The following is a 12,447-nucleotide window of genomic DNA, read 5'->3' as shown; positions in this document are numbered from 1 at the left end:
CACGAGGAAAACTATACAACTCATGATCTAGAGTTAGGAGCCATAATATCTGCCCTTAAGATTTGGAGACATTATCTGTATGGAAGTACGTTTACTGTTTATACAGATCATAAGAGTTTAAGATATATATTTGAGCAGAAAGAGTTGAATATGAGGCAAAGAAGATGGATGGAAATCCTAAGTGACTACGACTGTGATATTCAATATCACGAAGGAAAAGCAAATGTAGTCGCGGATGCTTTAAGTCGTAAGTATCATGAAAAGCAAAAGCGAGTCCGTGCCCGTAGATTAAATCTACAGTTAGATTTAATGGAACAACTAAAGAAAGTTCAAGAAACAGCAATTGAAGACGATGCTGAAGGAATGAAAGGACAGATAAAAGAATTAGAGCAAGGAAGTGATGGAATTTGGAGATTCCACAAGAAAAGAATTTGGGTACCTAGGCAAGGAGAATTAAGAAATAAAATTTTAGAAGAAGCCCATAAATCTAGGTATACCATGCATCCTGGTAACAATAAAATGTACCAAGATTTAAGGAATAATTTCTGGTGGATAGGAATGAAAAAGGATATAGCTGAATATGTATCTAAGTGTCTTACTTGTTCACAAGTAAAGGCAGAACATCAGAAACCTTCGGGACTACTACAACAGTTAGAAATGCCTGTATGGAAATGGGAACTCATAACAAAGGATTTTGTTACTAAGTTACCCAAAACCAGAAAAGGTAGTGATGCAATTTGGGTAATTGTAGACCGATTAACCAAATCAGCTCATAATCCTACCCATGAAAGAAACCTTTAGCATGGAAAGGTTAGCCAAGTTGTATGTAGACGAAGTAGTATCCTTACATGGAGTTCCGCTCTCCATTGTATCGGATAGGGATAGTCGTTTCACTTCCCATTTCTAGACTAGTTTTCAGGAAGCAATGGGAACCCGACTAAATTTAAGTACTGCATATCATCCTCAAACAGACGGACAAAGTGAGAGGACGATACAAACCCTGGAAGACATGCTTCGAGCATGTATGATAGATTTTGGTGGAAATTGGGACGATCACCTACCCTTAATTGAATTCTCCTATAACAATAGTTATCATTCAAGCATTGAAGCTGCCCCATTTGAAGCACTATATGGACGCAAGTGTAGAACTCCAGTTTGTTGGGCAGAAATAGGAGAAAGTCAGTTATCAGGTCCTGAGATTGTGCAAGAGACCACCGACAAGATAACGCAAATCAAAGAAATACTAAAGACGGCTCGAGATTGTCAGAAAAGCTATGTAGACAATCGCCGCAAGCCACTAGAGTTTCAAGTTGGAGACAAGGTACTTTTGAAAGTTTCTCCTTGGAAAGGAGTAGTACGGTTTGGAAAGAAAGGGAAACTAAGTCCAAGATACATAGGACCATTTCCAGTGATCCAACGTATAGGCCCAGTTGCCTATCGTTTACAACTACCAGAAGAATTAGCTGGAGTACATGATGTATTTCATGTATCCAACCTTAAGAAATGTCTATCTGACGAATCCCTGGTAGTACCTCTTCAAGATATAGAGGTAAATAAAAAGTTGAAATTTGTGGAGAAACCACTGCAAATAGAAGATAGAAAGATCAAGTTTCTTAAGCACAAACGACTAGTACTAGTCAAAGTCAAGTGGGATTCAAAGAGAGGACCAGAATACACTTGGGAGTTAGAATCAGAAATGAAACGAAAATATCCTCATCTATTCCAGTAAATCTCGAGGACGAGATTTTTATTAAGGTGAGGAGAATGTAACAACTCTAACTAAAATTATTACTTATTATGTTAATTGTCCAATAAGGAAACCCTAATTGAGAAACCCAAGTAATCCTGCATAACCCCTAAAATTTTCAGAACAATCAGAATCAGGATCAGGGCCCCTAAAACTCAAGGGGGGTAAACCCTAGCTTATGATTATCCACATAACTTGCTGTAAAAATCGAATTTATCATTTTCGTCAACTCAGCTAAGCTAGTTAGGGACGTGGCTATCCTATGGTGTAGGGTGACCCTTCGCGTCATGCGAGGGGGTCAAATTTTCAGTATAAATAGAGGGCTTTGGGACTTGCATTTCGGCGTTGGAACGACGTTCAAATTCCAATTATACGCTGAGATATCGTCCAAATACTACAAACACACACAAATCACTACACGCTGCCGCGATAACAGGGTAATAACTCGATCGCTATTACGATTCAATGTCCGATCGATTGAAACTATCCAACGGATGTTTAAGTGCCGCTCAAATTGAGTTTATACTTTGTCATTCGTCGTTAATTCGATGGATGTTTAAGTATTGCACTTTGTCATTCATTGTGAGGGTTTAATCTCGTGAGTTGTCATAAATGCTGTATTAGTTACTAACCCAGTTCGTGTGCATTGTTATTTAAATTAGGTTAAACAGGCTAATCAGTAGACTAAACTCCGCTCGCATAAATCTGCAATGTGAGTCATTCTCTTTTTACCAAACTTGCTTTCAAAATCATGTTTGTTTTCAAAGTTCTAATTACAGGGATTAAGTCTTTGTAGTCTTCATTACAACCGGTATGTGGGGTTCTGTATACATTACTTGTTATCCGTCACCATTGGACAACGGGTTAGCCAAGGGGTGACATGACCATAGTCACAGACACCATTGGACAACGAGATAGCCAATGGGTGGTCGAGTGACAAATACCGTGGGTATATGGTTGACATGTAGAAACATTGTAATCGCTCTTAATACTGTAAATTATAACAATACATCGTTTTAGACAAAAAGAATGATTCACTCAGTATTTCCCCGCTGACAAAACCTTTTTCAAACATGTTTCAGGTGATCTGATGTGATCCAGGAAAAGTGCCGTGAAGCACTACAAGCTTAAGGAAGTGGCTCAATATAAATAAATAAATAAATAAACATGTTTTGTAAAATAAAGATTTCCCAGTGAAATCACTTTATTGTAAATTACAGGGTTTTATTCCTAAATTATGTTATAAAGTAAACGGGCATTTTTAGTATTAAAAGATCCTGTATTAAAGACTTCCGCTGTCGCCTAAATTAAATACCACGGGGTTCCTGTCCCGCGGCTCTTGACCGGGTCAAACCGGGGCTAGGGCCGAGACATTCTTGGGATTTATCACTCTGTCACTTGGTAATTGACCTTTTGCTTTCTTCAATAATGCCACGTCACTTGTAAGTTGACCCATTTGAGTGGTCAACGACTGAATCGCTTTGTCACGGATTTCATCTTTTTGCATGCGAACATCATCCAGTTGATTTCTTCGTTGCATCTCCATTTGCATCGCTTTCAACATCTCCATGACCTCATTTCCACCCGAAGAGCCTTGACCCAAAGACCCACCATGCACTTGACCCGTTTGATATTGCCTTTGAAATCCTTGGTTTCCTTGGAAGTTCGGGTTGACTTGATTTAACGAATTCCTGTATCTAAAGTTCGGGTGATTTCGTAAACCGGGGTGGTAAGTATTGGAATTCATGTTGTAATTTCTACCACCCCCTCCTTGCCCTTGCAAAGCATTCACCTCCTCATATTGCCCTTCCATTCCTTGGCAATTTTCAGCCGCATGCCCTATCTCATTACAAATTGCACAAACATCATAAATTTGATTAGAAGTTTGAACATTACCATCGTCTACCGCGTGCACTTGAGTTCGGGTAATGGCCGGTCGTGCTCTCCTTGTTTCTTGAGCTTTTCTCTTTGATGTGACCGCCATTTGCTCCAAAAATTCCCAATCGTCATGCTCGTCATTTGTGCCAAAAGTGCCATTGGTGATAGACATTAAATCGCGAGCATCTTCGGCACATAACCCCTCATGAAAAGCATTCATCAACTCCCATAGCTCTATCCCATGATGAGGGCAATTCTTTATCATCATGTTAAACCTCTCGAATGCTTCATGAAACATTTCACCCGTTTGTTGTTGAAAACTTCTCAAACCTTTTCTAGCATCATTTGTCTTTTGAGCGGTATAAAATTCATCCAAAAAGATTTGTTGCATTTCCGCCCATGTATAAATAGATGCCGAAGGTAATGTATAGAACCACTTTTTCGCCTTATCTTCTAAGGAAAATTGGAATAACACCAATTTGACATCGTCGGCCGAGAATCCTTGTCCCCCAATAGTGTTGCAAATCGAATCATAAGCCTCCAAATGAAAATAAGGCTCCTCCGTTACTAGACCCTTATATTTTGGCAAACTTTGTAATGAATTGGTTCGAACTTCGAACGTCCTCCCTTGGTCATTGTGAGGAATAACTACCGGTGAAGGATTATGAGTAATCACCGGTCTAAAATGTGCTTCAATACCTCTAGCATGTTCTCGAAGATGTCTTCTTGGCACACCCAAACGAACTCTTAGACGTATAGGACCTATTGGTCTTTGAACTTGCATGCGTGGAGGCCCAAATTGTTGTGGAGGTGGTTGAAATCTCGGCCCCACATGAGGTTGTTGAACACGTCTTTGCACCGGTGGACCTTGTGGTAGCAATTGTTGAGGTATAATTTGTTGTTGAGGAATCCCACCAACACTTGACATCCTTTGATTTTGACTTTGAACATAGGCATACTCCCCTTGATCTCGATCACCCCCATACATGTATCCTTCTTCATCATAACCCACAAAGTCATCCTCAAACTCATCATCGAACCCATCTTGTCTTTCTCCCGAAGTATGTTGAGATTGCACTCTTGGTTGGAATGGAGTAGAATGGATAATGGATGGACCGGTTTGGTATAGGTTAGGTGGTGGTATTTGTGATGATGATGGTTGGCCGGATGTTAGGAAAAATGTTGAATAAGCTGGAACAGCGGATGATGTAGGGTTGTAACTGAAGGAGTATTCAGACTGTGTGTTCTCAGGTAAGGTAGTGTTAGTTGGATTGATTTCTGGTGTGGATGCAGGAGTGGTAGTATTTGCTGATGGTTGTGTTGAAGATGGTATAAAGGGTGGTGTAGGTTCACCCGTAGTGGGTGGAGGTGGTGGTGGATTCATGTATCTGATTGGTGTAAATGGTGTAGTAGGTGTTGTTGGTGAACCGCCGATTCTGTTTTCTCTTAGCAAAATTCTGTCTCTTCTCAAAGTTCACTCAATTTCTGGATCAAATGCCAACGGTGATAGCTTGTGAGAGCTTCTAGTACGCATGAACCTGTAGATACCTGCACATTAACACACCCAGCGTAACCCAGAAAAATAACAAACTTATAAAAGATCAAAAATAACACACGTTGCGCACTACTCCCTGGCAACGGCGCCAAAATTTGACGTGATGTCGTGGTTGTTAGGGGAGGATTTTCCTATGATCAGTGATCCTCAATTGTTGTCCGGTTTAAGGATCCTTAATTGTGTTTGAGTTTAGGATCCTCAGAGAGTATTGAAGGATCAGGATTCGGGATCCTCATAGTGATCCTTACACTAACGATTGTCTGCTTTGAATATGGAATTGTTTTGCAGGAGTACGTGCTTGGACTTGGTCATGGCGATATTCCTGGAGCATATTCTCTTTTATTCCGCACGTGCTTGACCATTGTGAACGTTATGGAGATCGTGGGGAGAATACACGAATTGCGGATAGTTAGTTATCTTAGATATTTACTAAATTTAAAAGGGGATAGCGAGCTAGATTAGAACACTTGGCTATTTTTGGCTACAAACACACACTCGTACTGCACTCATCAGTTTACAACACTCTGCTCGGCGATTACACATCATTTCTACACATTTCACTCTAGTGATCCTTGTAACTGGCTCGCTATCATCCGAAGTTATAACACACATTTGGTTTAATCTAAATTGGTGATAGGTAGTTTCCATCACCCGAGGTTTTTTATGCCGGAGATCAATTCTTGATCAAGGGCTTTTTCCTCGTATAAATCCTAGTGTCATTTGTTCATTACATTTGATTGTTATCCTAAGCATTGTTCATTGATTCAAGCATCACACCTCACACATAAAGATTTGGTTGCATTATCTTTGCTTGATTTTTGACCAAAACAGTTTGGCGCCCACCGTGGGGCAATTGGTGCTTCATTTCTGAGAAATTTTGTTCATTTCCGTCATTCCGGTTCATCACATTCAACCAGATGGCTTCTCAAGGAAAAACCACTTCAAGTGCAATGTCTGCAGTCAATTCATCCCAAGGCGTTCCACCTTTGCCTCCACCACCTTCTGGATCCCAGAAGAATGCTGAAAAGAAACCGACTCCTATTTTCTCAAAACCTCCAACTTCTTCTGCATCTTATACTCCTACTACTAGTGACCTTTTTACTTTAATTTTGCAGATGAAGAATCACATACAGCAGCAGGATAAGACTAACGAAAGGATTCTCAGAGAAATTGGAGATATCAAGAAACAGAAGAGATCAGCAGAGGATCATTCCCCATTGATGCCTAGATCTTTGAACTTCGACACTCCGGTCATAACCTCTCAGCATTCTGCAGCTCCAGATGTCCAATACTTGGGTGAAACAAGAGGAATGCACTACGGATCCTCAGCAACGTCTCAGGCTTTAGGATCCTATTTTCAACCAGCAGGATCCTTCTCTCAGCATCAAGGATCCTTCGTCAGCTCAGGAGGATACATGGGGACGCAGCAGGTTCAAGGATCCTCTCAGGTTCAAGTATCCTCCTTTCAGCCTCAAGGATCCTCTCAGGTTTTCGGATCCATGGATTATCCTCCAAGACCCCCATTCACAGTGCATCAAGGATCCTTAAGAAGTTTGCAACCTGGAAGCTCCGATGTCCATCAAGGAGACTTCATTCCAATGCAAACCATTGCTTCTTCTGGTACTTCAATTATACCAGAGTCTCGACAATACGGATTCACATACGGGGTTCTGAACTCGAATCCACCAGGAGGTAACACTTTTAATAATTCCTATACCACTAACCATGGCCTTATCCAGGATACAGGTATTAATCAAGCTATGGCTAGGGAGTTACAAAAGCTCAAGGATATGATATCCAGTGTTCTAGGGGTGGTTAAGCCTATTCCAGAAATTGCAAATGGGAGCCATAAGATATCTCGTTTTGCACCACCTATTTGTGATGCTGAGATACCCAAAAGGTTCCAGATACCAACCATGAAGTTATATGATGGCTCAATAGATCCTGAAGAACATGTGGCTCAATACAGAGAAAGGTTGGAGATTAATCCCATCCCAGAGAGGTTAAAAGATGTTGGTGCATTGAATGTCTGTTAACTGCGTCTGTATCAAGTCTTAGGTCTAGATAGGATAGATTGGAGCACGAAAATCAAGTTAGGGTTTTAATATGAGATTTCGCTCCTAATGATACTCATGTCATTTGAAGCGAAATCAGGTTATCATGTAATTTCGCTCCTAAATGTATTAGTTGGTGATTTCGCTCCTAGGGTATTTAGGAGTTTCGTTCCAAAACTTAATCATGGGATTTCGCTCCTAATGTGATTCCGCTCCTGTCGTTTGGAGCGAAATCAGGCCTAGTATAAATACCTGACTTGTAATTTCATTTGTAACTTTTGGAGCGAAATCAAGTCTTGTGCTAGGTGTTAAAACTCTGTCAAAATTTACTTGGAAAGCATTAATAGAGAAGAAAATTGAAAGGAAAAGCTGTTGTGACTTTGTTTACATTGATTCCGCCTTTGTACACGAAGATGAACTGCCTTAACTGACTATTTAGGGTCATAACACGGTCCAACAAGTGGTATCAGAGCTCAGGACGAGGAGTTCATACCATTACAGCTTGATTCTACCAGATTCTCTCACTTCTACTCACTTCTTCTCATATTTTTCTTATTTGAACTAGTTCCTACGGTTGAAATGGCCTGAATTTCGAGTATATAGTGTAAAACTTACAATTAACAAAGCCTAGAAAGAATCAAGTTAAAATTCGGATTAAAATCGGTAAAAATGGCTTAAAAACCTAATTTCGCTCCAAACAATTTTCGAAGGTTCCGCTCATAATTACTTGATTTCGCTCGAAATTCACTTATCCATTTGGAGCGAAATACCTAATTTCGCTCGTATTATCTTTAAAATCAGATTCCGCTCGAGAGCTAGATCTTGATTTCGCTCGTAAAGGCATAACTGTCTAATTCCGCTCGAGACTTACTTACTGATTTCGCTCCAAATCAGAAAAGATTCTGATTTCGCTCTAACAATACTTGTTGTTTTTGCTCTAAGCTGATTTCGCTCGAATCATCTGTTTTTCAAAACTTTGAAAATTTTCTAAGTGTTTGCTGATCTTTCAGGTATTTTCAAGATGGATGATATTTTCATGAACCCGTTTAGCGATATGTATGCGTTTGCTGGAAATTCTGGAGACGATACTTCTTCAAGCAACACGAATGAGAATCCTCCGAATACAAAGAAAAAGCTATCGGATGCTTTGGAAGTTGAAAGTGCTTTCGGAACTTACAACAAACCACCGAAGTTGATGGCTATTGAAGAATATAGTCGGTGGTCCAAGAAGTTCGAAGATTGGTTGAAAGCCTTTGCCTTTCCCAACTGGAAGAATCTAAAAAATGGATACCAGGATGGAGGCAAAAGTGGGGAAAGTTTAACTTCACTAGAGGAGATAGAATCGTTTGTTGCTGAGCAGAAATGCGTTGCGTTGTTATTTCAATCCGTTCGAGAAGATATAATATCTTTGATCGAGTACACTACTGCTAAAGATCTCTGGGAAAAGTTGCAAACCAAATGTTTAGGAAGTACAAAAATTGTGAAAAACAAAAAGAAACTACTTAGAAAAGAGTTTGATTTGTTTGGGTGTTTAAAGAATGAGTCTGTTTGTAAAATGATTGAGAGATTTGGACATCTAAAGCTGGAACTGGCGAGAAATGAAATTTTCTATTCTCAAGAAGAGCTAGTCGACAAGTTGTTTGATTCGTTGCCAGACGAGATGGATTGGCAGTATTATGCGTTGATGCTGAAGAATACGATCAAGCCAGCAGAGCTTACAGTGGATTTGTTGATTGAGAGACTTGAAAGTCACGAGCTGGAGCTAAAGAAGACACACAAAGTCAATCACTCATCTTACCAGCAGAACTTGGATTTGTATTATCCAAAGAGCATGATGCCAAAGAACAATTCTCCCAAGACTGCGTTTTCTGCTGAGAAAGTCTCCACAACAAACAAAGAAAGTCAAAGCAGTGGATATCATAGTGGTTGTCACAGTGGATCTTCATCAAATTCAAACCAGTCTGATGCAAAGAATTTATTTCAATGCAACATCGCTATAGACTTAAAGAATGCTCAGAATTTCAGCGAGGAGTCTGCTAAACAACAGATGGTTTTCTTGGCATCGGTGTTAGAATCTTATGAAGGTTTGGTAGCAGGGAAGATTGGCAACACAAACTTGACAAAAGAAGATTATGACCAAATAGATCCTGAAGAAATGGAACTAACTGACATACGGTGGTGTATGGCCAGTGTTGTTCGTCGTGCACAGCGTTTCATGGAGATCACAGGGAGGAAGTCAATTGGTGGACCTTCTACCAAGTTGGGTTTTGACAAAAGCAAGGTGACGTGCTTCAAATGCAAGCAAAAAGGTCACTTCAAACGTGAATGCCGGAATGCATATGCCGATGAGTCTGAGAACCCATTCAGAGAAGACTACTACAAGAAGGAGATTTATCCTCAGAATAAATCTGAGCCGCCAAGATTGAAGCAGGTTGAGGAGAACAAAGAGAAGTCTAGAGCTCTTGCAGTAATTCACGACGACGAAGGCTACGACTGGAGTGAGTTGTTACTTGAGGAGGATGCGGTTGGATATGCATTCATGGCAAACACAGAACCTATTCCTTGGAAAGACAACAGAACTGAAGAACAAAAGTACATTTACAGAAGGTCGTTGGCTTCGAACAGATTGGTCAGATTAGCTGGTATTTTTAATGAAGCAGTAAGAGCTAATAGATGGGATCCAGATAGGGAATGTTATCTTGACCCATATGGAAACATTGCTGTTGACCATAAAACTCTTGATGTGGAAGCTATAATCAAAGAGTTTAAAGATGAAGATGAGTATTGGCAGAAGAAATGGTGGGGAAGCGGAAATGAGAAGGAGAAAGAGAAGAAGGAGATAGAAGAAGAGAAGTCAAAGAAGATTGACACCGGGATCATTGACACGCCGCAGGAGTTAAATGCTGAAAATCTTGGAAAAATGGCTGACAAGGTGCTGGCAGCTAAGGCGCTTGAGGTAGATTCTAAATCCATCTCTGAGTTTAAAGGCCAGGTCAGTTCAAACATGTCAATGACCGAGTCAGGTAAGAACGTCAATGGTGATGTTGTTTGCAAAAATTGCATCAAGGAATGCAAAGTTTGTAACACAGTCACTAATCACAACATTAAAAAGGTTGAGGATTTGACTGCGAAAGTCAGAAGTGTTGAGGATCAAATCCTTGATCGTGATAAGACGGTTAAAGCTTCAACTGAACGGTTAAAAGAATTAACTAACAAAATTGAAAATGATAAAATTGACCATGAAAAGATTAGGCAAGAAAATGAAAGGTTAGTTCTTGAAAACCGTCAGATCACTAAAAAGTTTGAAAAACTGAAAAGCACTATGAAGGATAATGATGATAGGAATGGTAAAACATATAAAGAAAATGTTCAACTAAAAACGGTGCTTCGGTTAAAAGAGGAATCAATCAACCAACAACTGGATGAAATCGCAAAATTAGAACTTAAAGTTCAAGAGGCTGAAATTGAAAATGAGCGAATCCAGTTGAAGCTTAAGAGTTACAACTCCGCAAGCTTTGTTTTGCAACATATTGTTCCCAAACCCATTGAGAAAAACAAAGTAGGCGAAGATGTTTACTCTGATGGAACCGGGGTGGGTTTTCATCAAGTACCACCACCAGTTCTTGACAATTATTCGAAAAAACAATCTGGGTTGGTTGAAATTGGAGAAGAAAATGAAGTGAAACTTCCTGATTCAATTGATGTTACATTTTCTTCTTCATCATCTGATGATAGTGTTCAGACAGAGATTGTCAAAAGCATAGCTGAAAGTGTGTTGTTGCCTGATTCAGCTGAAGATGATGGATGTTTCTTGGACAAATACATTCCGAAACAAAAGTTCAAAAACAAGTTAAATGATGAACTTACTCTTGTCATGTACAAGATGTCGGGTTCTAATAAGTTGTTTTCGGATTCTGAGTTTCCCATTGAGAATGTAAATGTGAACAAATTGACAAATGTTTTCAAATTGGTTGAAGTTGAGTTGTTAGAAGTGAACAATCTGAGTCAAACAAAGAGACAAATGAATTTTGAGAAAGATAAAGCTTACTATAAGAAACCTGTTGTTCCATCACGTTTTTATAACAAAAATCGAAACAATTGGTCGAGTGGTTATCATGGTAAGGGTTATCAGAAGAAGAATGGTCAAAACAAGAAGTTTGTTGAAAAGAAAAAGTTTGTGAACAGTTTGAGTTCATTGTCTGATGAAGAGAAAAAGATTTTTTCAAAATCAAATGAAGAATTCTTTGAAAAAAGAGCTTCACAGTTTCAGTCTGAAGGCACAAGTCGAGTAGTTGACACTCGAACATGCTTCAGATGTAATTAGGTTGGACATATTGCTCGCAATTGTACCAACTTGAAGCCTAAGACTGAAGTTGTAAAGTCTCAGAAAAGGAAAGTTGATGCTAAGGGCAAAGCTCCATTGGTTGTTGAGAAAAAGGTTTTGAAAAACGACAACATCAAAGTCAAAACTGAACCCGTAAAGATGGTGGTAACTAAAAATGACAAGTTTTACAAACGGGTAGCATTATCTCAACAAGTTTGGAAACCTAAAACAGAAACAAAAATTTCAACTTCTGAGGAGAAAAAGGTTGAGGATTCAATTCCGATTGAGTATGATGCAAATTTTCCACCTCTTAAGGCTGAGAACTTTAAAATTCAAATTGCAAGAGTCAAAAGTATCAAGGTTACACCCAAGACTGATGAGGCTTGGGTGGACACAATGTTTGACTAAGTAGTTTGAATTGCCGGAGATTCCTGGATCGCGAAACATGAATCGGCATCTTTATTGAAGTTTTTAAGTCAACTTTTGTTATGTGCAGGATCTTCCAAAACTTGTTTCGAGATGGATTATGGATAGTGGAGCCTCTCGACATATGACAGGGAAAACTGCATTACTGTATGATGTTAGGAATATCAACGGAGGTTACGTAGGATTCGCGGGTAATCAAGGTGGTAGGATTATTGGTGAAGGAACATTATCCAACGGGATTGTGACGTTTGAAAGAGTTAACTACATTGCTAAGCTGGAGAATAATCTACTGAGTATCTCCCAGATCTGTGACAGGATGTATACTACTCACTTCACTGATAAAGAATGTTTGATCTTGAAGCCAGGATTTGTAATCCCTGAGGAATGGATTATCATGAGGGCAACAAGAGTTAATGATCTGTACGTGTTGGACATGAGCGTAGCTACTACAACCACGAGTCAG

At 39.6% G+C, this 12,447-nt stretch overlaps 1 non-coding gene across 1 annotated transcript; it reads left to right on the top strand.

Annotated features, from left to right (window-relative positions):
• Positions 1 to 3,861: 3,861 nt before the first annotated feature.
• Positions 3,862 to 3,967, top strand: LOC118492738. Its single transcript, XR_004894740.1, has one exon. It is a non-coding gene; the product is annotated as a small nucleolar RNA R71 (small nucleolar RNA).
• Positions 3,968 to 12,447: the final 8,480 nt, after the last annotated feature.

Source organism: Helianthus annuus, chromosome 5, assembly GCF_002127325.2.
Source record: "Helianthus annuus cultivar XRQ/B chromosome 5, HanXRQr2.0-SUNRISE, whole genome shotgun sequence".
In the NCBI taxonomy this organism is placed as follows: domain Eukaryota; kingdom Viridiplantae; phylum Streptophyta; class Magnoliopsida; order Asterales; family Asteraceae; genus Helianthus; species Helianthus annuus.
Note: the sequence above shows the minus strand (reverse complement) of the source record. Positions and strands in the feature narration are given on the sequence as shown.